The sequence below is a fragment of the Ursus arctos genome, unplaced genomic scaffold, assembly GCF_023065955.2.
Source record: "Ursus arctos isolate Adak ecotype North America unplaced genomic scaffold, UrsArc2.0 scaffold_12, whole genome shotgun sequence".
In the NCBI taxonomy this organism is placed as follows: Eukaryota; Metazoa; Chordata; class Mammalia; order Carnivora; family Ursidae; genus Ursus; species Ursus arctos.
Window position 1 is genome coordinate 38,995,605 of NW_026622786.1, and position 23,165 is coordinate 39,018,769.

Genomic DNA, 23,165 nt, shown 5'->3' on the forward strand with positions numbered 1-23,165 from the left:
CATAAATGACAACTATTTATTCAAAAATATATTGAGAGCCTACTCTGAGTTAATAACTGATGATAGGTGCTGATAGGTGCTCGTGGTTGTTGTTCAGCTTTGTCACCCATGATTAACCAGCTATAAAACCTAAAAGTTATTACTGGGTCTAAAGAATTGAAAAACTATCAAGGAAATAATTTCATTATCCTTAATAATGAATAAGATGTAGCTAACAAATTTTCTAGGTACCAACAGAATAAATATATAAGTTCATGATAACAAAAGAGAAAGCCACAATAAATTGTAATGAATTACCAAAAAAGACCTTTGAGGGCACAGAAACTCCTAAAACTTTCCAAAAAGGGACAAGGCTTGTATCTAAGGAAACCTGAGAATATCAGTTTGTGAAGGAACTGTTAAGAATGTTAATAAAATGGCCCTTAAAAAAGCCCAAAGTATTCTTGCACAAAATAAAAAATTTCTCTCTAACCAGATTTTAACAGCTGACCTTTGTAAGTCTTGATTACCTTAGAAGAAACTTCACATGAAATACAAATAAACCAAAAACCTAAACCTTATAGCCTCAAATCCACATAATAAAATTGTTCACTTTAATCAGCACTTAAAGAAACATGAATATAATTTAAAACATATATAGGTATATACTCAAGAATATTTTTAGGAACATTTGTAAAGGAAGCAAAATATTTTTTTCACAAATATAACATTAAAAATGTGCATTTCACCTTGAAGCAATTTTTTTGGACCACTGGTATTATTTAGGCATAATGCATGAACCTCAAAGTATGGGCAGAAAAATGGACTCATTCCTTCCCTTGCTTTCAAGCAAGCTAATGGCAGGAATGAATGACGGGTTTTTTTTGTTGTTTCTTTGTTTTTTTTTTTAAGATTTTATTTATTTATTTGACAGAGATAGAGACAGCCAGCAAGGGAGGGAACACAAGCAGGGGGGTGGGAGAGGTAGAAGCAGGCTCATAGCGGAGGAGCCTGATGTGGGGCTCAATCCCATAACGCCGGGATCACGCCGAGCCAAAGGCAGACGCTTAACCGCTGTGCCACCCAGGCGCCCCAAGGAATGAATGACGTTTTGAACCTATGTTTGATTCCTAGCTCTCTACCCCACATTCAATTACCGAATTCTATCCCATCATTACAAAAGTTTTCCCATCTGTCTATAGTCATTGCCTTGCACCTGGACCGTCATCCACATCTTCTCAGGTTCTATTTCTTCCATTATTTCCCTGCTCTAGTTCATTGCTTACACCATCTTGAGAGTTAGCAATTAAAAATATAACACGTTCTCAATCAAAAATATTAACACTTCTTATGGCCCAAATGTAGTCTAATTTTAGTGGAGTAGGCTCTTTATAATCACGTTCCAAACTAACACCTCATTTTCATCTCCTTCCATTTGCTGTGTGATTCATACCTTCCATACACATTCTCCGGAAGGTACCGTATTTCTTCCTTTGTTTCCAGTGCCTTTACCTCTGACCTGTCTGCCTCTCAAAAAACCTGCATTTGCTGAAATCATCCTCTGCCTTCAGGTCTACCTAAATGGAGTCTCTTTTTTCCATACTACTCATTTTGAGTTCACCCCACCTACCCTATATTCCCCAGTCTGTCCTCTACACTTCAGTTTGGCATGCCACTATAGTATGTCTTATATTATAATTATTTGTGGAAATGTCTGTTTCTCTCAGGAGATTATAAGTAACTCTTACAGAGCAGTCCTTACACAGCACATTTTTCTAGGCAGGGCCTTAATAAATGGCTGTTAATCCAAAATGAATACAATTAAAGCCCAGAAGTTAATGGACAACTAGATGAAATATACTTATAGATAAAACTGTTCTTGTAAAGGATAAAACACAATCAATATTGTAAAACACAGACTTTAAGACCAATTCAAGAAAATGCATACTTTTGGTCTGGCAATTTTGGCAAACTCAGTACTAGAAGTTCTCACATTTTTAAAACCACATGTGCTGCCATAATAACCTCTGTGGCATTGCAGGAAACCAAAAATAACATCTTGAAAGTAAAATCCAAAGCATTATAAATACTGTGAATTATTAAAGTAAATCCAAGCCCTCACCTGTCACTTATACACATGCAACATTGTCAAGAATGACTGCTCTGAACTACAGAAGCATAACGTACTTTAGGAGAATGCACACACATATGAAATTTTTCCAAAGATAATTTGGATTTGACTTTATTGGACTCTCGAAAGAATTCTTTTATATAGTAAGAAATCTCTAGGACTGTGCATCTTAATACAATTTAATTTATCAAAATTGGGAGTGAGAAGTAGCATAGTGGCAATAATTTAATCGCTCTGGCTTGGTAATCCCCTCTGGCCTTGAGAAAACTATAAATTGCACAACACAGAAGAGTGACAAAATTTAAGCCGCCAAAAATTAAGATTTACTTTATCAAATTTACCTTTATGATCTTAGCTGTAAACTATAAATGTCCCTATAAATGAAAAGTTGGCTTAAGGAGTTTTAATTAGACTAATACAATCTTTTTTTTTTTTTTTTTTACAGATTTTATTTATTTATTTGACAGAGAGAGAGAGACAGCCAGCGAGAGAGGGAACACAAGCAGGGGGAGTGGGAGAGGAAGAAGCAGGCTCCCAGCGGAGGAACCAATGCGGGGCTCGATCCCAGAATGCCAGGATCACGCCCTGAGCCAAAGGCAAGACGCTTAAGGACTGAGCCACCCAGGCGCCCCTAGACTAATACAGTCTTGAATACAATTCCAAAGATGAAAAATCTGCCTTTCACCTAAACAGCTAAGTACACCAAATGCACTATTATTCTGAAAGATAAAAACAAAATTCTGACTACTATATTTAAAATTAAGAATTTTCAATTTTTTAAAATTTGTAATATTTACATATATTAAGCCAAAAACTGTGCTATTCTAGATTTATCATCCAATTCTTTATCTGTTGAGTAAAATTAATAAAACTCCAAGTCCATATAAAGGAAGCTTATGACTAAAGATAGGGAGTTTTTAATTTGCACTGACTTGTTCATTAAAATATTTTTCAATCTATTCACAAATCTTGCAACAATAAAAAAAATGGACTTAAGTCTTACCTTTAAAGCGGTTTTTATACCACCATGACAGGTGATTACGAAACATTTTAACCTGGATGTTAAACACTTCAATTTCCACAACTTTTGATTATATGTTAAAATGATGTAAAATATTAAAGCTTTAATGAGTACTCAGCATTAAAAAGTCAATTTAATAAGTAAGGAATTAATTTTCAAATAGGGAAGCGGAGCTTTAGAAATTCTGAATGTTATAGTTGTGACTCTGTCCAAAATAAGCAGCATTACTGAAAATTTTAACTGTTTAGTCAAAATTATATATTGTTTCCTGGAATCCTTCCTAATATTTTTAGTTTAACTTTCTAACTACTTGAATTATTCATACGTGTTATATATAGTTCCTTATCTAAACACCTACCCTTATACAGGGTTGTCTATCTTTCACTTTGTTTGAATCTTTTTTATGCAAAAAATTTAATGTCAACAAATTAAAATAATAAAATTACAATTTTATCTAACTTTTAGGTTCTAAAAGAGTAAGGAGAGAAAATTTATACATACTTAGGTCTTAGACATAATGTAATAAGTTTTAAGTTTAGAGAACAGACAGCCTAATCTTCAGCCAAAAATGAGAACAAGACAATGCTGAATCCTTGGCCAACAACCTAAACATGTTTGCCTTATCATATTTTGGTTGAAGCAAATATGAATAAAACAAAGAGGATAGCAGGCCAATCAAATCAATTGTACTACGTAGTTGCCCACACAAATCCTTCTTTGTAGACAAACTTTCTTTTAAAATCATTTAATCCATAACATGAATTATAGAATGGCAAAATATATACATTCCTCAAACTGTCATTTAAGATGCTTCAATAAAAATTTTCTATATTTTCTTTGAGAAAAAAGTACATGGACTAAAGTTTTTCTTTTGTAGGTTGAACAAAAATAGGCAAGTATAAAAAAGTCACTCATATATCATGATGAATAAAGGATTATCAGACCAAACATTAAAAGAATATTTTATAGGAGTTAAATAATGCCCAACATGAAGGTATGGGAAATATCCTTTTTTAATTATGGAGGGCTCAATATATTCAGTCATATGGAAATAATCTGAAGACCACCACCACATGATTCCACATTAAATAAAAAACTTATACATTGATACTAATCACTAAATTTGTACCTTGCTCTTTCTCAGAGGTCAAACAGCATGTTACTTGGAAGTCAAATGAAAAAAAATGTGATTTAATTTTTTTAAAAAAGAAATAAGGCTCTCAGCCATCAACCTGGAAATAGGATGAAAAAATTCTATCAGAGGAAATATCAAAAATATTATAAAGAAATATACAAAATACTGAAGAAGTGTTAAGTACAAAAACATTTGAAAATATCAATTTTATAAATAAATAGGAGTGATTTATTTTTCATAAACAGAAAAACTCAATTTTAATAAAACAAGCTAAAAAATTAAGCCTGTATTTTAATTTATATTCAATTAAACGTTAACATTGTGGGGATTTAATTGCAACCTTCTTGGTAACGTTCTTGATTTTCCCAGATTTAAAAGGCAATATAGAGAATGAGACTATTAGTGTATGTAATCTGTAAGATTCTCAATATTCTTCGAATACTTAAGCAATGGTTGTACTAACGGCTGTTCAATTTAGTATTGTTCTAAAGAGTTCTTGTTCTAATTTTTTAAGAACACTCTTAAGTTATTAAAAATCAATTCTAAATTTTTTTTAAAGCCAACTTCAGAAAATGTGAATTCTAAGATACTTAAGATTTGTTCTTCGATTTTTTAATCATGTAACATTAGTGATTGAATAATAAATGCTTTGAAAAATACCTTTTCTCATGTAATGAAACCAATTATAGGTTTCAGGCTGAAACGTCAGGAGAACTTTGCACTTACCATTCAGTAACACAATACAAGAGAATTAGTAAAAAAACAACAACAAAACGAATGTGAGGTGTGAGAGAATGACTACATTATTAAAATAGGCAAAGTATAGGAGTTATGTTTGACCATCAAGTTCATTATAATTCTATGTCACGATAATTTAACAAAATATTTTATAAGCACTAATCAACCCAAAATTCCTATGAAGAGGACAAAGACAGAAAAGTGCTTTTAGAGTGTATTCTTAAATACCTTAACATATTGCAGCTGTTATCTGAATCCCATGTTGCAAAGATCCAAAACAAAGATTTTCTTGAATGTAATTCGAATAATTTCTAAGGTCCAGGTACTTATTTTTGCATCTGCCAACAGCTACCATGGGCCAGTAATTACTACTAAGAGATAATGCATCCCTTATGATGCTCTGACAAGTAATGAAATACTGGGCTAAGCTATTTCCTTGAACCTAAATTTTTATTTCAGGCCTCTGATATGAGTAATCACAACTACTTTTCAGCTTTGACTGGTATTTGGTCAAAACAAAAATGCCTTTCCAATCAATATTCTGATTTAAAGACCACTGAACATAAACTAATTTTTAAAGAACGTTACATAAAAATTCAATGAGTAAATGGCTTCTTTTCCTCCTTAATTTTAAGTCTCAAAAAAGGCTATTTAAATTTATATTAAACTCGTATTTATATTAAAGTATGAAAACCATACAAATATGAGACAAGATTATCCATGAATAGAAAGCATCAATATTTTTAGTTGGAATTTCAGTTATTTCCTTAGGTGGTGTGCTTATTCTTATATATAAGTAATACAATCATGTTTAAATTACTGGAGAAAAAATGTGTATCTTATAATTTATTCTTTTTAAAAATGAATAGAAATTTGATACTCTAAGATTTTAACATTTTTTACTCTTCAGTGCAGCTTTGAATTAGCAATATCCTGTGAATGCCATAAAATCATATTACATAAAGTGTACATAATAAAAAGTAGTCTTTTAAACCTTTGTTAGATTTCAACTTGATGAAATCTATGCCTTTGAAAAATATAAAAACAAAAAGAAACTAATATTGTTAATTTATTATTATTAAAATGAAAGCAATAGTTTTTAAATTTTAAATTTAGTTTTTAAATTCTGTTAATAAGGCAATATAAAATATATTTTTTCCAACAGTAATTAAAACATGCAGATTCATAGTTCTGATTCCAGACTCTTCATATAGGTATACATAAATTTTGAATAAATATTATTTAGGGTTTTTTACATGTTTTATTAACTTCCATTTAAATGTTAACCTGTTAAAATATTTGACTTGGTTCAAAGAGAATAAAACAGCAAATTTTTTAATAGAAATTTCCATTTTTATAAAATGTATATTAAAAAAGATTATTTCAAATATGCATTCATAAGACATGCTACTCTTATCTCGAGAATTATTCCTCATATTATGTTCTACTCATAATATAGCTTATTTTTTTAAAAAAGCCAATCTGCTCAAACAGATGTAGAAACAATTTAATACATACACATTTACTCAACATGTACACAAATGAGAAGAGAATCTTATATCATAATTAATATTTGTATTATTCATTCAAGAATATTTGATAGAAATTTCTTTGATAACCTACAAAGAATATCAAGGTTATTTTAAACTAAAAAGCATTGCCAATTAACTTCCTTTAAACATCCCCAATATAATACCAATAACACTTTACAATAACGACTTAATTAACTTGTCAACAAAACATTTTCTTTGCAATGAATTCAAATTTCACTACTTTAAAAAAACATCCAGTAGTCTATCTCCAAATTTAAGACAAAACAAGTACAACTTACCCTAGCTGTGCCTTTCCAATAACCTCACAGAAGTTATGCACTCTGACAGTTACTGTTCCTCACGTAACAATTTTCCTGGAATGAATTCTCTAGTAACCCTTACCTCTCTGTGAAGGGAGGTGTAATATTCGAGGGAAAAGGGTAATGAACTGTAACATCAGATTCCATTTTCCGGTGCAGATCATAGTTAACACCAACAATGGTAAGAAATCTTTTTTACCATATTATTTAAGACAATGAAGTTGGCAGTACGGGATGCCTATCAATAATTCTACCGAAAAGGAGCATTTGTATACTTTTGTGAAAACATACCATCATAATCCTATTGAAGTGTAATTGCTGTTGCTAATATTCTTACCCTGGTATGAAAATGCTCTGCATAAGTGTAGCATAGACTTGTTAAGATAATACATGACCATGCTGAGAGGTTAATACTTATATAAAAGCCCATGCCAGTACCATAAATCTCTTTATTAGACAATAGTTTCCTTACTTAGGGGGTAAGTAACAGTAACAATCTGACTTTTCACATTAGTAAAGCTTAGCTAATAAAACAGTAAGTCTACAACAAAGAATTTCATTAAGAAACAAAGCCTCCTAAAATACAAAATAAATACTTTTACTTGTCATATCATTCCTTGGTAAACTAAGGAAAAGAAATGAGCTATTACATCTCTTTTCAAGGATGCATTTCTTTTTTTTCCAACAAGCAAATTCTGAAATAACATTTTTACACTAAAAATGTAAAAATAAAAATAAAATGTTCATTTTTAGTAAAATTTAATTATCTTATCCTTAAATTTCCTGGCACAATTACACATATGATGTGAAAAATTTTGCTCACTGAAAAGAACCAAATGCTCCTAAAGGCTTTTAACCCAGACTACCAAAACACCTGATCGGAAAAATCTCAAGTACTTCTCAGTTATCTGTCTTATAATTTCTTAGAAATTTAGCTGACACAGTGTTCATAAATGTAATTCCATTTTTTAATTAAGTACTATCTACCCTGCCTGCATTCATTTTTTTCCAATTTTCTAAACCATTTAATATTAGATCTTTACTGGTGGTTTCCCTGTTTTTAAGTGTCACTACACTAATCAGTTCGTTATTTCAAGTAAAAGTCATTAATCCAAAGTGATCATTTTTGTTTTTAGAGAAGAGCATATGCAATTCATCTACTTTGATCTACTAATTAAATGTAGAGGAATGTAATTTACTACTTACTGTTCAGTGATCACTTTATAATATTTTACATAATCTGGAAATTTTTCTAAAAAATCCGATCTCTCTTTTAACAATTATTAGATATTTAAACAAGACACAGTTCTACAGTCACCCAGAGCTTTGGCCGATCATAAAAATATTTAGCATCTCAAAATGAATCTGATTCATTTTCTTCATTATCTTTCAAGTTATTTTTACTAATTAAGGAAAGGTAAAAAGCACATTTGTAATCTGTGAATACAGGCAATGATAAACTTGGACATTTAGTATATTAAATTTCACTATAATTTGGCTAATCCCAAATAGTTTATTTTCCTTAGAACAATTTTTCTCAAACAAAAATTTAAAATATATTAAAAAATAGAATTTTCAAAAAAGCAGTATCAACTGATACTGCCTTGATTATTTTATCTCATATACAAGCTCCCTCTGCAGGTAATAACAAGGGTTAGCAAAAATATCTGAAACATGCAGGCAGTTGCCTGGTAAAGATGCAGGTCACCATTGTATGAAAATACTATTATCCAGAGTCTTCTCCTTACCAATTATCTGATTAAAATAACTGCTTCTGAAAATTTGTGGTTCAACATGATTATTCTTGTCCTTCAGCTTGGCTAAGAATGCAGCTTGAGCAGGCAGGATATATAAACTTTTCAAAGTCACCCAAAAGCCACTCTTACAAGGTGTATTTCAAGGAAAAGAAAACATTTACCTTGCTTACACAGCACCAGCCTGAAATGATAGACCACCCAAAACAAAGCTGTCCAACCCGTTTATCTGATGCATCTTCTGATCCCAAAGTAAATAATCAAAGGTGGTATTTTAGGATTGACTTACAGGGAAAGATAAAAGATGAATTTTAAATAAATGCAGTAACTACTACATTTTCTTCTTATTTAGAAAAATTCAGAAACTTAAACCTGAAGTATTCACTTCTGAAAAATAAATTTATTTTCATTAATTCAATATGAAAAGAAAAAGAAAAATTGATTTGATTTGCAAAATGCCCTTTACTCCTCCATCATATTTTTTTCAGAATCTGTTTTAGATTTGTGTTTACACACTCTCCTTTTCACCATATTCCTTTCTCCGTGTATACAGATATAAAGTACATCTCTGACAAGGGAGCAGGGAGAAAAAAGGCAAAGTTAAGAATATTTTCAAAGTCTTGGGGGCAATGTATTACCAAAAATTATTACTGGACAATTTGATGTCCTCCTGATTTTTCCCTTCAAACATGTATGCACCACCTTATAGCATATAAGCAGTGACTAGAAATTTGAGGCATTAAATTTGACTTGCCCATAAATGAACTGACAGGCTTTATAAAGTGTTGGGTTTTTTTTTTTAAACTAAGATCCTTATTAAACACATGTAAATTATAAAAGATATACTCACTTTCATGCTAAACATACAAAAATATCATACAGAGATACCAGTTAAATTTCTTTTCTACTTAAACAAAGAAAACAAGGCTAAGGGGAAAGGCAACTTGTAATAAGCAGCATTTGTAGTGAGTTTTTCACTTAAGAGAAAAATAAAATTTTGTTTCACTTATATTTTTAAATATTCTGGCTGTAGACCTAGTTTAAAACAAATGATAATATGAAAAGTGACCTCCATCAAAGCTATGGGTGTCACAGCATTTACAGGAGAAAAAACAAAGGTCGGGGGAGATGTTTCTATTATTCATCTATAGAGCTACCCAGAGGAAGCAACTAATATCCAAATACTATCTTTCTCATGACATTCACAGAACTTCGAAAGGACAGAAACAGTTAAACGTCCTTAATAAAATGAAATGTCTAAGACATCAAAATTTTCATATAATTTTTATTTGTTTTATTTGTTGATGGATATGAAGCAAAATGAAACGTTTCAGAATTACATCCATCTTTTTTTAAATGTAATACAAGATACATAAAGTGCATCAATTCTTCATTTACTACATTAAGCCTTTGTCAAATTCTATAGAAATATCCACAATCACTGGGATACAAATGCATAAGCTTACAACATCACCAAAATAAATGTTCCCCACACTCTCTTGGACATTAACCACATGAAGACCAGGAATTTTAAGAATTAAAACACACCATAGGCATCTCGAGATTAAGAACACAAAGAAGAGTGGAGAAAATATTGTATAAAAACGTGTGTTCTGTAAGTTCTAATCAATAGTAATCAACAGTAATAACCAGTGAAAAAATGGTAGGCTTTTAAGGCAGAGGAATAAAATTTCTGTATGGAAAGTACAAATGGAATAAAGAAATAATAATTCCAAATAGAAATACTTTGTTTCAAAGTAAAGAAATGTGGAAAATAATTTTCCACTGATTTTTTTATGTAAATTGTAGTTGAGAATTGATTAGGTAAATACGATCTACATAAAACAAAAATATATATCAACTAAAGACCTGTTCTAAAATCTTGTAATGGTTCCCCTCATTATATGGAGAACCGCTGTCACAGTATTCTATATTAAGAATAAAATTATTAAAATTAGAACTTACTTTATAAACAAAACAGAACTCTCTTTTGCTCTCTTTATAGACACTATTTACTGTCCTCTACAAAAGAAAGCATTAGTCAAAAGCAAGGTCACCGAGCCCACCCCCGGAAGCCCAGAACCATTTTTGACAATAATTGGGGTTAGACTATTTTGTCATCTAAATCCAGGGCAATAATCTGTTTGAGGTATGGGCTGATGTAAAAATACCTACAAAATGATGCAAAGCATAGGTAGTACAAGCATTTCATGATCCAAAAGTAGTAAATACCTTTGAGAACAAAACAGAGAATAACTAATTCACATCATTTTCAAAATCAGTTTAAAAAGTTATTTTAATCGCACATATTTTACATTTTAAACTTACATTTGTGGTAATTTTTAGGCAGTAACTGTCATAAATATTGATATATCTAAAGGAACAGAATATAAATTCCATGCTTATATATGTACGTGTGTATATATTTATTTGATCAAGAAAGGAGTTAAAGAGTATTACCTAATAATTGAAAGAGCAAAACCCTTTTTCTTTTATGAGGAACTTCATGGTGGATTTTTCACTACTGCAATGGCTAAAGATTTTATTATTCACCTAGAAAAAGATTTATCCGGTTTTGTTCTAACAAAATAATAAGCCTTTGAACAGATCTAAGTCTAAAGTTAACCATCTTTTCAACTTCTTCCACCTCTCATGGCCAAGAACTAATAGTTTGTTTTTATCTTTCTTTTTTCTACTATCAATTTAAAAAAACAACAAAAAACCATACATTTTTGAAGTTACTTAATGCATCCTAAACAGAATTAAGTCATTATTTCAGGATGTTACCTTCTGCTTAACCTGACTGCTTTTTAATATTTCTATTTTTATAAAAATATTGAATCTATCCTTACAAAAAGCTCCCAAAGTTTTTTCTTTCTTAGCTTTAAGTAGGCTTCTTTTAAAGCAACTAATTTCAATACTGAAATTCAGAGATTAAGGTGTAATCCCTGTGTGTGAATTTTAATGTTTATAACGTACTCCTCACAGATTGGAAAAATCAATGACAAGACCAACAGGGGCCCGTTTTGCTCAGCATAGGTTTTCTTGTCAGGTAGTGATTAATGCTGTGCTCTGTAGAGGGAGACATTACATCCGGGCTAAAACAGACCTAAATTTTACCCTCAGGCAGAAATCTGATTTAAACATCTCTATTTAAAGTGACATTTGTCCTCCCTTTTCAACTGGTTTCCCCAGAAATGCCAGGAAGTTGACTTCATGACCTAAAAACAGCTGGGTGGCTGTGAGCAGCAGTTGTGGCCTGTTCTTGCACTTGGGTAAATCTGGGTGCCAGAATGAATCAAGGTGGTAATAAAACAGGTGCCCAGCTATCCGCTTTGATGAATCCCATGCCACCTTCTTGCTATAAGAATTTAAGACTTAAAATTCCTTATAATTCTAGCGTCAGTAGTAAAAATTTCTAAAATGTGTTTCTGTTACTGATAATAACTTACCTATCCATACTGAAGGGCTGGATTTCTTTTGATGCCTAAAATTACATCTAATATTTCACTACACTCATCTGAAATATCAGCTGATTACAAATTCTAGAAATGCAGAAAAGCAACTACAAAAAGCAGATCTCTAAAACAAGTAAGAATATGCAAGTGGAAATATTTTCTTGTACGTAATGTAACAGCTTCCATAAAAACAAAAATGGAAAACAAAAAGAAAAAAAGTTCACGTAACAGAAGTCACCAAGTAAATAAGATATATGCGTATTAAAACAGGCACCAATATCCTTACACTGTGAAACATGGTAGCTTTTGATATTATTAGGCAATTTAGACATTGCTGGCAAGTTCCTACTAACCAAGGTAATCTAATTTCTGTTGCTTTTCAACGTAAATTGATTTTTTTTCTTTTAGCCGTTCTGGTAATTGAACAAATTTATACAACTGTGATGGGATTTTACTTACCACCACACAATGCATAAAATTCTCTATGAAGACAAACTATATTACTTCATAAAACTGCATTTTTGTTGTAATTAAACAAATTGTATTTAAACTTGCTCTGTGCTTCAAAGCAATCAATAGTATTTTGCTGTGAGCTGCACTTTACTTGCAGGTGTTTAGCGCTAGGTTCCTTCACTTGATCTACCTTTTTTAAAGATAGTGTTTATTCGCAATATATGGGAGGTCATTTTCTTCTTAAGAAATAACTTTTTAAAAATCGTTGCATAAGAATATACTAGAAAATATCTGCAAATAATTGCCTACACTTAGTCTATCAGATAAATGACGTAAAAAGATTTTTAAGTATTTTTGGTTGATTAAGACCTTTTATGACACAGTCATCCACTTAAAAAAATACCTACTTATGTCAAAAGAGCATTAAGAGATTTTCATTGCTTATAACATACCCATAACAAGACCTATAAAGTCAAAATACCACACTGAAGTCCTGAATAAAATTTAGGAATTATAGATCCCCAGTTATATGGTTTCCCCCTTAAAAGTTATTCACTTAGGTCAAGAAAAATGTCATCATTTTAGGATTCTAATTCACTAATTCCAATCATTAACTATCTCTATGTTAAACAACCCATTTCTTAAGGGCTTTTCTTAAAGCATTAAAAAAAAAAGTCACTACTTGACCAATCTTGAGTAGCAAAAAGATTTCAGAGAACAGCCTCAATTTTTCCGATAACATCAAGTCTAATTACAGTAATCGGGGTGATTAAATACTTTTCAACCTTCAATCAAGAATTATTTGAAGAGATGAATATTTAGGTGGGGCTATAGACTAATTAGTGTTATGTAAGAGAGAACTTACCTAAGCTATGATTTTAACCTATCTTTAAAATAAAAATGTTTTAATCTTTCTTGAAAATAGTTACAAAACAGTTATCTATTTAGGTAATATGAACTAATATTTAAACAAATTACCTTAAGAACTGATATGACCAAAACATAAAGAGGATTTCAAGGCCTTTTCAGGTCTAGGAGCTAAAGTTGCTCTTTTTAACACTTGATCAAAACCAACAATTTGCAAAATTTTTTAGCTAAGTATTTTTGCAAATAATTTGATGAACCTGTCTTCATAATCATCCACTTTATTTCTAGAATTTATTAGTCTGAAAATAATTCCACTTTAATTTTACATGAACCTTTTTTGCAGAAAAGCAGACATGTCAAATGTGTACCTCTCCAAGACTCAAATCAGATACGGTGGACAAGAAGAGGCAAAGTGTACAGTCTTTGAGGAGACTTTTTGTAAAAATAGCAAACCTGAATTCTTCAATCACTGAATTCTTCACATTTCCAAGACTGTATTTCATTCCTAATCTAAATACAGTTAATCTGCACTCTTAAGTATCAGCAATTAGGCAAGTGGTATGGATTCTTATTAAAATGAGAACAGATTTCTCCCAGGTAGATATAGTGTGTGTAGCCCATACCTAAATTGTAATGCTCTCCTCATCTCATACTACATCTGTCAATAAACTAAGTGTGACTTGAGTATTTATTCACAAAAGTTAGGTCAAATAAATATTTTGATAGAAAATACAGCAATAACATTTTATTACTATGGTGTATAGATTTCCAGTTACCTCTTGACCTTCCCAACTTCTCAATCTTAGCTCACATATTCCTATGTTACTTAAGACATTAAAATATTATGTTAGATTTTTTAATAAAACACAGAAAGCTTCAATAATGATCAAATAAAGATCTAACTGTAAGTAAACCTTGGTTTTAAAGCTCTCCTCTCGCTCATTTTAAGAAAGGAAACGCCCAGAAGCTTGGTGTTAACGTTTCTGCTGATTGTGAAAATTGCAGCAATAAAAACTCCAACTGCTTGTCTTATATTAAGTCTTGTAGTACTACTCTATGTGAGATCCGCATATTTAATATTAGTTTTTATAACATTTGGAAGTTCTGTTGTCTGCTTTGATGTTAGTCCATTAATAAAGCAGAGTCAAAAGCCTGAAAACATTATATTTATTGGAAATTCTCAAGTCAAAACCAGAAGTAATTGGTTTGTTCTACCCCACATGACTTAATATTCTGATTTCTCCAACTACCTGCTCCCAGAGCTATCTGCATTTCTAAATTCATTTTCTGTTGCCAACACACAGTAACCCACAATGATTGAAAATGGCAGCTGAAGTGCTTCTACAACACATTAATTTTTCTCTAAGTAGTCCAATTTTGTCATTGAAATGTTGAAAAAATCTTTTCACCGCATTTTACACCTTCAGGGATTTGCTGAATTCAGGATCACCATCATATAAAATGAAGAACAATGTTTTCAAGACAATTTTTAGATTATCACTAATAGCTCTAAAGGATAATGTTTTCTTTATAGCACTCTGCATTCAAAGCAGACTAGTTAACAGCAACTTAAGTGCAATAATAGCAATTATAACAATGGGGGCATTTTTACCTCAAAAGTAGTTCTTGGACAACTGAAGGGACCAGATAAATAAACTATCATAAAATGATTTCAGGGGAATGATATACAATTTGAATGCCACTAAAAAAACATCTTATCTTAGTCTGAATAAAGTATCTTATTAAACTAAAAACTAAAAATGTTAGGCGATTAATGTAATGATATTTTTCCCTCCAAAATTGTTTATTAGAGCTAATTCTCAGTATTAGAATAAAAACAAGGAGTTCCGAACATTAGTTTAAAAAAAAAAAGAGTCCTCTTCTAATGAAAGAATATAAACTCATGTTCAAAATCAACTAACCATCAAAGGTAAAACTATAAAAAAAAAAAAGGCTCCAAAACCTTCTCTGAGGTTCATTTTCATCTTAAAACTAGTCTTTAGGAAATGTTGAGCTAAATAAATAAAACCAACACTTTCCCAGAAGTTGATGAAAAAAGTTCTCCCTTGACCCATCTGCTTGCCATAAAATGACCCAAATGACCCAAGTACTTGTTCTTGTTTCTTCACTCATGGATACTGAGTTGTTAAATTCAAAGAACTTATCTCTCTGCAAATGTAAAAAAAGCATTAACAAATATGCTACAAATATTAGGAAAAAATAAACCAACTGTAAGCTGAATTCTCCAGTTTACGGTGTTTGATAAAATACAAAACTTTCGAGACAAAGCAAACAATATTCAAAAAGAATTACTACTAAATAGAATTCACAAATAATCTGAGTATCACCTAGAACCCTTTTTCAAATTAAACTTGCAGAAGTGCATTAACAAAGTTCATACTGAGTTTTTAATATCCAAACCCTCCATTGATTTTTTCCCCTTAATTTAGCAAGTGTATTAAAAATAAGTTTCCTAGGTGTAAAAATGAGTGTCCCTTTATCACAAGATTTCTATTGTTTTATAGACTAATTAAAAGACTTTCTTCCCCATTTTACTAATATAACAAAGTGTAGGCCCTAGAAAAGTATTAAGTTAGAAGGAAAAGCTTTCTCACTCTCTTCCACTGAAGGGACCCCAAAAGACAGGCAACAGTGACTATCATAAAATAAAAGGTCACCCTTTTTCTAGGAACAAACCATTTATCAATAGAAAATAATTGTCTTGCCATTTGCAAGGGCTCCACAGCAATAGACAATGTTTTTCACTCACATAATTACAAAACAGTGAAAGTTCAGAAACACAGCCTGAATCCACCTCCCTATTTTTACCCTTTACAATTCTCATTGCCCTTTGGGCCTCTGCTTGGAAGCAAATGGAAGACAGGCTGAAGTTTTCTCAATTGAGCTAAAGCTAAGAAACCTTTGATATGCTAATAGTCCCCTTCAAACGGTAAGAATTCACACTTGCATTAATTCAAACAATTTGTGCAGAATGATGTGAAATGGCACCTCTTTTAGAGGCAAGCAACAAAAGGAGAGAATCGGAATGTCTGAAGGAACTAAACAACAGAACATTTGTTCTGCAGTATTCTCTCTATCATGCATAAATTTCCTGGAGGGTGGAGGGAGGAACAACAAAAAGTTCCACAACACACCTGAACAGAAGTAGATTTTCTTATATAAGGTTTTCCAAATATTATAAACATATTAAATTTAAATTTACCAAGTTACCTTTTTACTTAGGTCAAGAGTCCCATAACAACTTGGAATGTTGCTAAAGACACTACACAAACTATTCTATTTTTCTGCTGTGGACGCATATTGCCTCCTTAGTACCAAACTTTCAAGGTTTGCCCAAGATCAAACCTGATTTAGTAAGAGACATCCCAACAGGAAATTATTTACCAAACGGATGTGACTTTTCTTCATTGTGCAACTCGAGTTGGGCAAAGAGCAAACTCGGTGAGGCCGGTTCCAGATACAAACACTGACAGGGAAATGAATGGACCAACAGCGTCCGTTAAATCTACGCCTCTGGAAAGGGGAAGAGAGAAGTACACAGACTGTAAAGGCTGAAGAAGAAAATTTAAGAATTGGGGCGGGGGCGGGGAGGAGAGTGCCTTAGAACCCGGCCTTTGTAACGGGAACCATATGGTTGGTGGCTGCGGCTCAGACGCTCCCAGGCTGCTCGGAGGAGCGGCTAAGCAGCCTGACACCTTTCAAGAAACAGGAGGAAAACATTTCCTCGCTCTGAATCCGAGACAACACAGTTTGCATCAGGAAGAACGGAATGAGAGGGCCCGGGAAGGGGGAAAGGATGAGGGGGGAGGAGTCCGTAGAAGACCACGAAAGAAGACGGACCGCAGGACTTTTCCCTCCAACTACGTTTTTAAAAGACAGAACGAAGAGGATAAAATATATATATATGAAAGACATACGTTCCTTAGCCTCCGATCAGCGACACTTTGGGCACAAAGTAAAGCTTCCAGCGATTTTCCCTACCCCAAGCCCCGTAGTTTGGCGAAAGGAACAAACTTTACTGATCCCAAGTGAGGGAGTCCCGCAAGCGTGCCTCCCCACTGCTAGGACGCTTTTGTGGCTTCGCCCGCCCTCGCCTCCCTACCGGAGGGGTCGGGTCGCCCCAGCCAATCAAGGAGCCTAGGTTCGGTTAGCCCAGGGATCTCCCATTTCCTCCCGCTCCTCCCACGCCTTCTCCTCCCCGCGGATCCCCACCCGGCACCCCCATCCTGCAAACTAGGCTTCCCAAGGTTCCCAGCCCCACAGCCACCCCAGGAGCCCACGGTCGGCAACTTCTCCCGCAGGCCCAGCGCGGCCCGCTGCTGCCCTCTCACTGCGGGTCCGGGAGGCTCTCTGCCCTCCCCAGGGCCCGCCTCGTGCCGGGTCCCGCCACCCGCCCGCCCCGCGGGGCCGCCCCTAATCGTTGCCAGCCCCCGCGCCGGCCTAGCCACATCTGGCTGCGCTTTGCTGTCATCCTCGCCTCTCCACACCGACAAGAAAAAACAACAACCCGCAACAACTCACCCAAGCCCTCCCCCCACCGCCCACTTCCCTCGAACTCGCTCCCGGCGCCCGGCCTCCCTGCTCCACTTACAGCCCGGGACAGGTCTGCAAGCGGGCGGGGCGGTGGGGGACTGGGCCCCGCACCCCGAGCAGAGCGGCCCCACGGAGGGCGCGCCTTACACCCCCCTCCCCAGACGGGCTGTAAAAGGGCGAGCGGCTCCTTCCGACCCAAGCTTTCACAAAATCAAAAAACGCACAACCCAATCGTACTCCCCCCACGCCCCCTGCAAACAGACTGATGCCTAGAGAGCTTTACAACAGCTCCCTGAGAAAAGGAGAAGCTGGCTGGACGGGACTGGAGTTCTGCGTATCGATTTCTGAGGAGAGGAGGTGGGGGGAGGGGGAGCAGCAAGAGCCAGCACGGGTCTCCCCCTCCGCCCGGCCGAACATAAACAAACAGCCGAGCCCCAACTCACCCGCGGCTCCCTCCACCTCCAGCATCCACCCCCGGGCAGGAGACGCAAAGCAAACAGGTCTCCGAAGCCCGGCACAGAGGCACATTGTTCGCTCCTGCGGCTCTTACCTCGGTCTGCGAGCGCGCCCCGGGGGCAGGCCGTCTGGCGCGGGGGCCGCGCGGGGAGAGGAGCAGAGGGCAGCGCGACCCCGGCCGGTGAGGGCCGAGGCCGGCCGCACGCGGGTCGCCGGCCGCCGAGTCCGCGCCGGAGGCAGCGCCGCGGCTCGCCGGCCGGACACGGCGCCGCTGCTCGGCCGCCGCCGCCGCCTCCTCCAGCCAAGCAGCCAGCGCCGGGCGGCTCCTGGGGTTAGGTCAACATTTTCCCGCAGTTTCCCACACGCCGCTCCGCGAGAGGGGTCTTTTACACACGCGCGCACTCCCTCAGACCACACGCTCCCTTAGAAAAATCAAAATTTCGGGAATCAGAGCGAAAGGGGTGGCGGAGGTAAAAGCCCGACAGAGGTGCGCAGACTTGGGAGTCCCCTCGGAGCGGCAGCCGCGGGAGGGGCGGGCAGACGCCGGCGGCGCGAGGCCAGCTCAGTTTGTCAGGCGAAGCCCCTCAGCCCGCGGTCTGCGCCGGCCGGACTGGCATCCCTCGCGCCGACCCTGCGGCCTGGGGCAGGAGACAGCGGCGGCCCCTCCTCACATTTCGGGGCTCCGGACCGAGGCTGAGCAGTGGCCGCTGCCCCACGAAAGGCTGAAGGCGAGGACTCTGGCTCGGGGAAGCAGGGAGGTGCACAGAAGAGCCACGCCACGCACAGCTACAGAGGGAAGATGCCCCCCAACAATCCCAAGGAATTCTCCGGTAAGCTCCCGATTTCGCTCCAGCACCTCTGCGAGTGTGTGTGTGAGCGGAGAGAGAGTGAGAGGGAGAGAGGGAGAGAGAGGGAGAGAGGGAGAGAGATGGGGGAGTGCGAAGTCCTGACACAGACTCTCGGCGAGGTCTGAACTGGAGTCACCTCCAGCCTCCTCCTCCTCCCCAAATCCCCACCTACCCACCCCCCTTCCCGAGTTCGACTAATCATATAAACATATTAGCGTGTACAGCGGCAAAGGACAAATCTCTCCCTCCTGATTTTTCCAGCAAGGGGCTCAGGCAAACTCAAAAGAAGATTACAGGCAGCTAAGTACAAAACGTGGAGCAGATAATCTATAACTCATTGCCGCCCAATGGCCATTTTCCACTCCATTTGAGCAGCTGCGGCGGCGGTGCGCCTGAGCAGGGGGGAGGGGAGCGAAAGGGGACACTTACGGGCTCCAGCAGTTCGAGTGGAGGCGGCGGTGGCCGAGCAGCCGCCCGAGGACAGGCCGGCCCCTGCTCCGCCGGCGGGGCGGCCGCAGGGCTGTCCGAGCAGCGGCGGCGAGGGACGCGCGCGCTCGGCCTCGGAACGCGCCCTGGAGGCGGCCTGCGGCGGCTGGCGCCCCTCCTCTACCTCCCCGTCCGCTCGCCACCCCCCGCTCAGTCCCGGGGCTCCGCATCCAGCCTCCCCCCTCCCACTATCAACACACCCCTTCCACCCTGACCCCCACCCCCAAACTCCACTCACTGCGCGCTAGGTCCTCCGCGCGCTCCTCTGGCGCGCGTTCTCCATCCTGTCCACACACACGCACTTTAAAAACATTTATTTTATTTCTGGAACGGGGTGAAGGGTGTTTGGGAGAGCACGGCGGAGTGCGGCGCTCGGGCCTCCAAGGCGGGGCGCAGGGGGCTGGCCAGAGGCTGCGGGGGGCCCCCTCCCCTCTTCCTTCCAGGCCCAGGAGCTTTCTCCTTGCCTGCACTTCGGAGAGGCGCCCAGGATGCGTCTTTTACCCACCCTGTCTCCAGGTTTTCTCTTTTCTCCACGCAGCGAGCCGTAGGCTTCGAAACTTTTAGTTCCCGCAGCCCTCCTTTTGTGTGACTGCTCCGAGGAGAAAAGAACGTCTGTTCGCCGCGGTTGCCTCCGTCCGGCTGCGGCGCGCGGGGGACGCTCCAGGGTTAATGCGTCTTTGATACCTGAGATTTCCGGCGCGCTCGTTAATGAAAGTTACATTTTTTAAAATTGCGGTGACTTTTTCTTTGTAGTTACAGAGACCTCGCCAAACTTTGACTTTATTGACTATATTTCACAAGAGCGTTTTGTTTGTTTTTGATTAAACCCACCAGGATAAGCAAAGGAAGGAAAGGAGACTACAAGGCTCTTTACTCGCAAGTGCATTCATCGTGTTGTTAGGTCTGTTTCCCTCATTTCCTTACATTGAAACTGCTTTTGCTCTTGTCCTCTGACCACACTTCCTTGCCACCTCTCTGTTGGTAGTGTCAGCAAACAGCCAGGCAGCGCCAACGATGGACCTGAGCTAAAGAGAGCAGACCATGACGGGACAAATCACGCTTGAAAAATATTTTAAAGGCAGGTTAAGTGTCCTCTGCATACGAGGAAAATCAAAACTGGGTTGTTGTTTTTTTTAATTACAAAGTCTCTAAGCTGAAAGTCACCAAGTTTTCAGATGTATTTCTCAATGACTGATACGACTAATGAAGGCAGCCCTCAATCAAAGAAGCATGCATGCATTGGTTTTTAAGAAAAACCGATTCATCAGGATTTAAAACCTCTAGAAAATAGGATGAAACTTGAGCTTCTTTGCTTTCAGAAACTATGTACTTTTTGTTGCTGCGGGTATGTTGCAGTCATGATACTTCAGAAATCATTTCAAACAACAATGTTATTAAAATGTCAACAGTAGATTGTTCAAAAGACTTGAAGCCTCTAAATACCTATCAGTATTTTGTCACAGAGCCAGATATTTGTAGTACTAAAGTAAATCCAGCTATTGGTCAAATTTGTTCTCAACTTGTAAAAAATCATAAGTTAAGAGCACACATGGGCAAATAACCGAAACATACTCTTTTGGTTGATTCATTGTACTTCTCAAAACAAGAATCCTTGATAATCAAATTTCTTTCTACTTAATGTATTGTGTTTTAATATTCCCACCATTCCAAAAGATAAGAGGAGCCACTCACAGCATTTGTGCTTTAAACTACATAAACACTCCCATTTGGAATTTCTTAGATAACATAATTCAAATATTATCGATGCAGGACACAAGCCTAGTCTGGAAAAAACACTTATACAGAGCTAGTGTGAAACCTTACTATGTACCTAAGGTTTTTAAATCTGTCAAAATTATACATACAACAGTTCTACCTAGGAGAATTAAATCAGGCTACTTTAGTTGAAAAGAGGCAAAATTATAAAATTCTTAGACCTCAGAGGTCATTTATATCATGGTCTCTTCTGGAATTTAAAATCGTTTTATTCAAGATTATAAACTGAAACATGTCAAGCTAATAATAATCTACATTTACTGAAAATTTTTAGCCCTTTCCTTTGTTCATCTTTGAAGGTTTTTCACAAGAAGCCCCAATGAGTGCCTAGATCAGTCTAATCCTATTTTCTTTTGGGAGGCAAAACCTGGGCTGAAGTTTTTATTTAGTGAGCTTACTAAGTAATCAATGGAAATTTTTGACTGAACTAAGCAGGCCATATGTTGGCTCATTTACTTATTTATTTAACTTTCTCAGAGAGAATCTCTGGAAGAACCCACTGTCTACATTTCATCGGTCTGACATTCTTTGATGCTCAGGACCTAAGTGAGTCACTCTCCACTATGTTCCTGAAGAGACTACATCACAAAAAAAGGGGGAATGCATGGAGGGGGAAGAAATTGTCAGAAGTGGATTAAAACTATAGGGAGTGGAAAATGCGTCATACAAGTTTTTAATTTTAATTCAATAGGATGTGTATTTTATAGAGTTCAAAGGGTTCAACGTGTTTTTGCTAAGAATATAGTAAGCTTGCTGTGCTTTTAAAATTACTGCTAAATGTATTCCTTCTCTAGGATGTTTTAAATATTAGAGAATTTTTAATTCTTTCCTTGCACTTTACCCATAATAATGCTTCAACCTTCTTTGTGTCCACAAAGAATTGAAAAAGAGCTTTTAATTGCATTGATGTATTCAAGATTAAGCTGTTAGCCACAAACCTGCCATTACAAAGGAACCCTTAAATGACACATACACATCCAGAAAACATAATTTGCCTGACACTTCATGACAATTCAAAACATAATTTATAACAATACAGGTGTTATGGCAGGAAAAAAAATGAAACGAGAAGCTTAATAATGTCTGCAGATGTTAGCAAGTTAAGAGGAGTTGGAGTATATTATGCATTCCCTAAAATCCAATCAAATTAACTACTCAATCTGTATTATTATTTAAGTAATGGCAAAATCATTGACTTATTCATAATACTTGCTAATTGTTTTTAAAAATACATTCTGCAAAGGACAAAGGAAACACCCATTTCCATTTGTTTTATGTTAAATCAACATCTAACCACTCATGGTGATTTCATTCAAAGAAAACAGAAGGAACTCGTTAGCTTATGTGGTTAGAGAGATTGATGGGCTTCAAACATTTTAACCATATATGTTTTTTCCAACTGTAGAAACTCATGTTTTTAATTTAAGCAACTTTAAGAAACTAGATTATTTTATTCTATGGGTTCACATACTTCTGATACAGAAATTATGCTAATTTTTGAAGCTATTACCATCTAAGCACCTTTGTTTAAAGGAAAGTGATGAGGTACTGGTCAAAATACAGGTATGAAAAACAATAGTTTGGGTACCAAATTAAAGAATCTGAACAAGTAGGAAAATGGGCATTAAAATATTATGATAAGTACAAGCCAGTAGAA

General features: G+C 36.7%; 1 protein-coding gene across 24 annotated transcripts in view; it reads right to left on the reverse strand.

Moving 5' to 3' along the window:
* Positions 1-23,165, reverse strand: part of ADGRL2 (adhesion G protein-coupled receptor L2) — a 269,281-nt gene that overhangs the window by 164,639 nt on the left and 81,477 nt on the right. For 8 of the 24 annotated variants that reach the window (XM_044383705.3, XM_026497731.4, XM_044383709.3 and 5 more), the window contains exon 1: positions 18,493-18,613. The exons of 1 other annotated variant lie outside the window; for it this stretch is intronic. The gene's annotated coding sequence lies outside the window, so the exon portion shown is untranslated. Of the gene's footprint in view, positions 1-16,793; positions 17,307-17,326; positions 17,649-18,385; positions 18,615-19,675; positions 19,827-19,970; positions 20,213-20,237; positions 20,371-23,165 lie in introns of those variants that run through there. 15 more of the 24 variants (XM_048220220.2, XM_048220219.2, XM_026497734.4 and 12 more) reach the window with 10 other exon arrangements.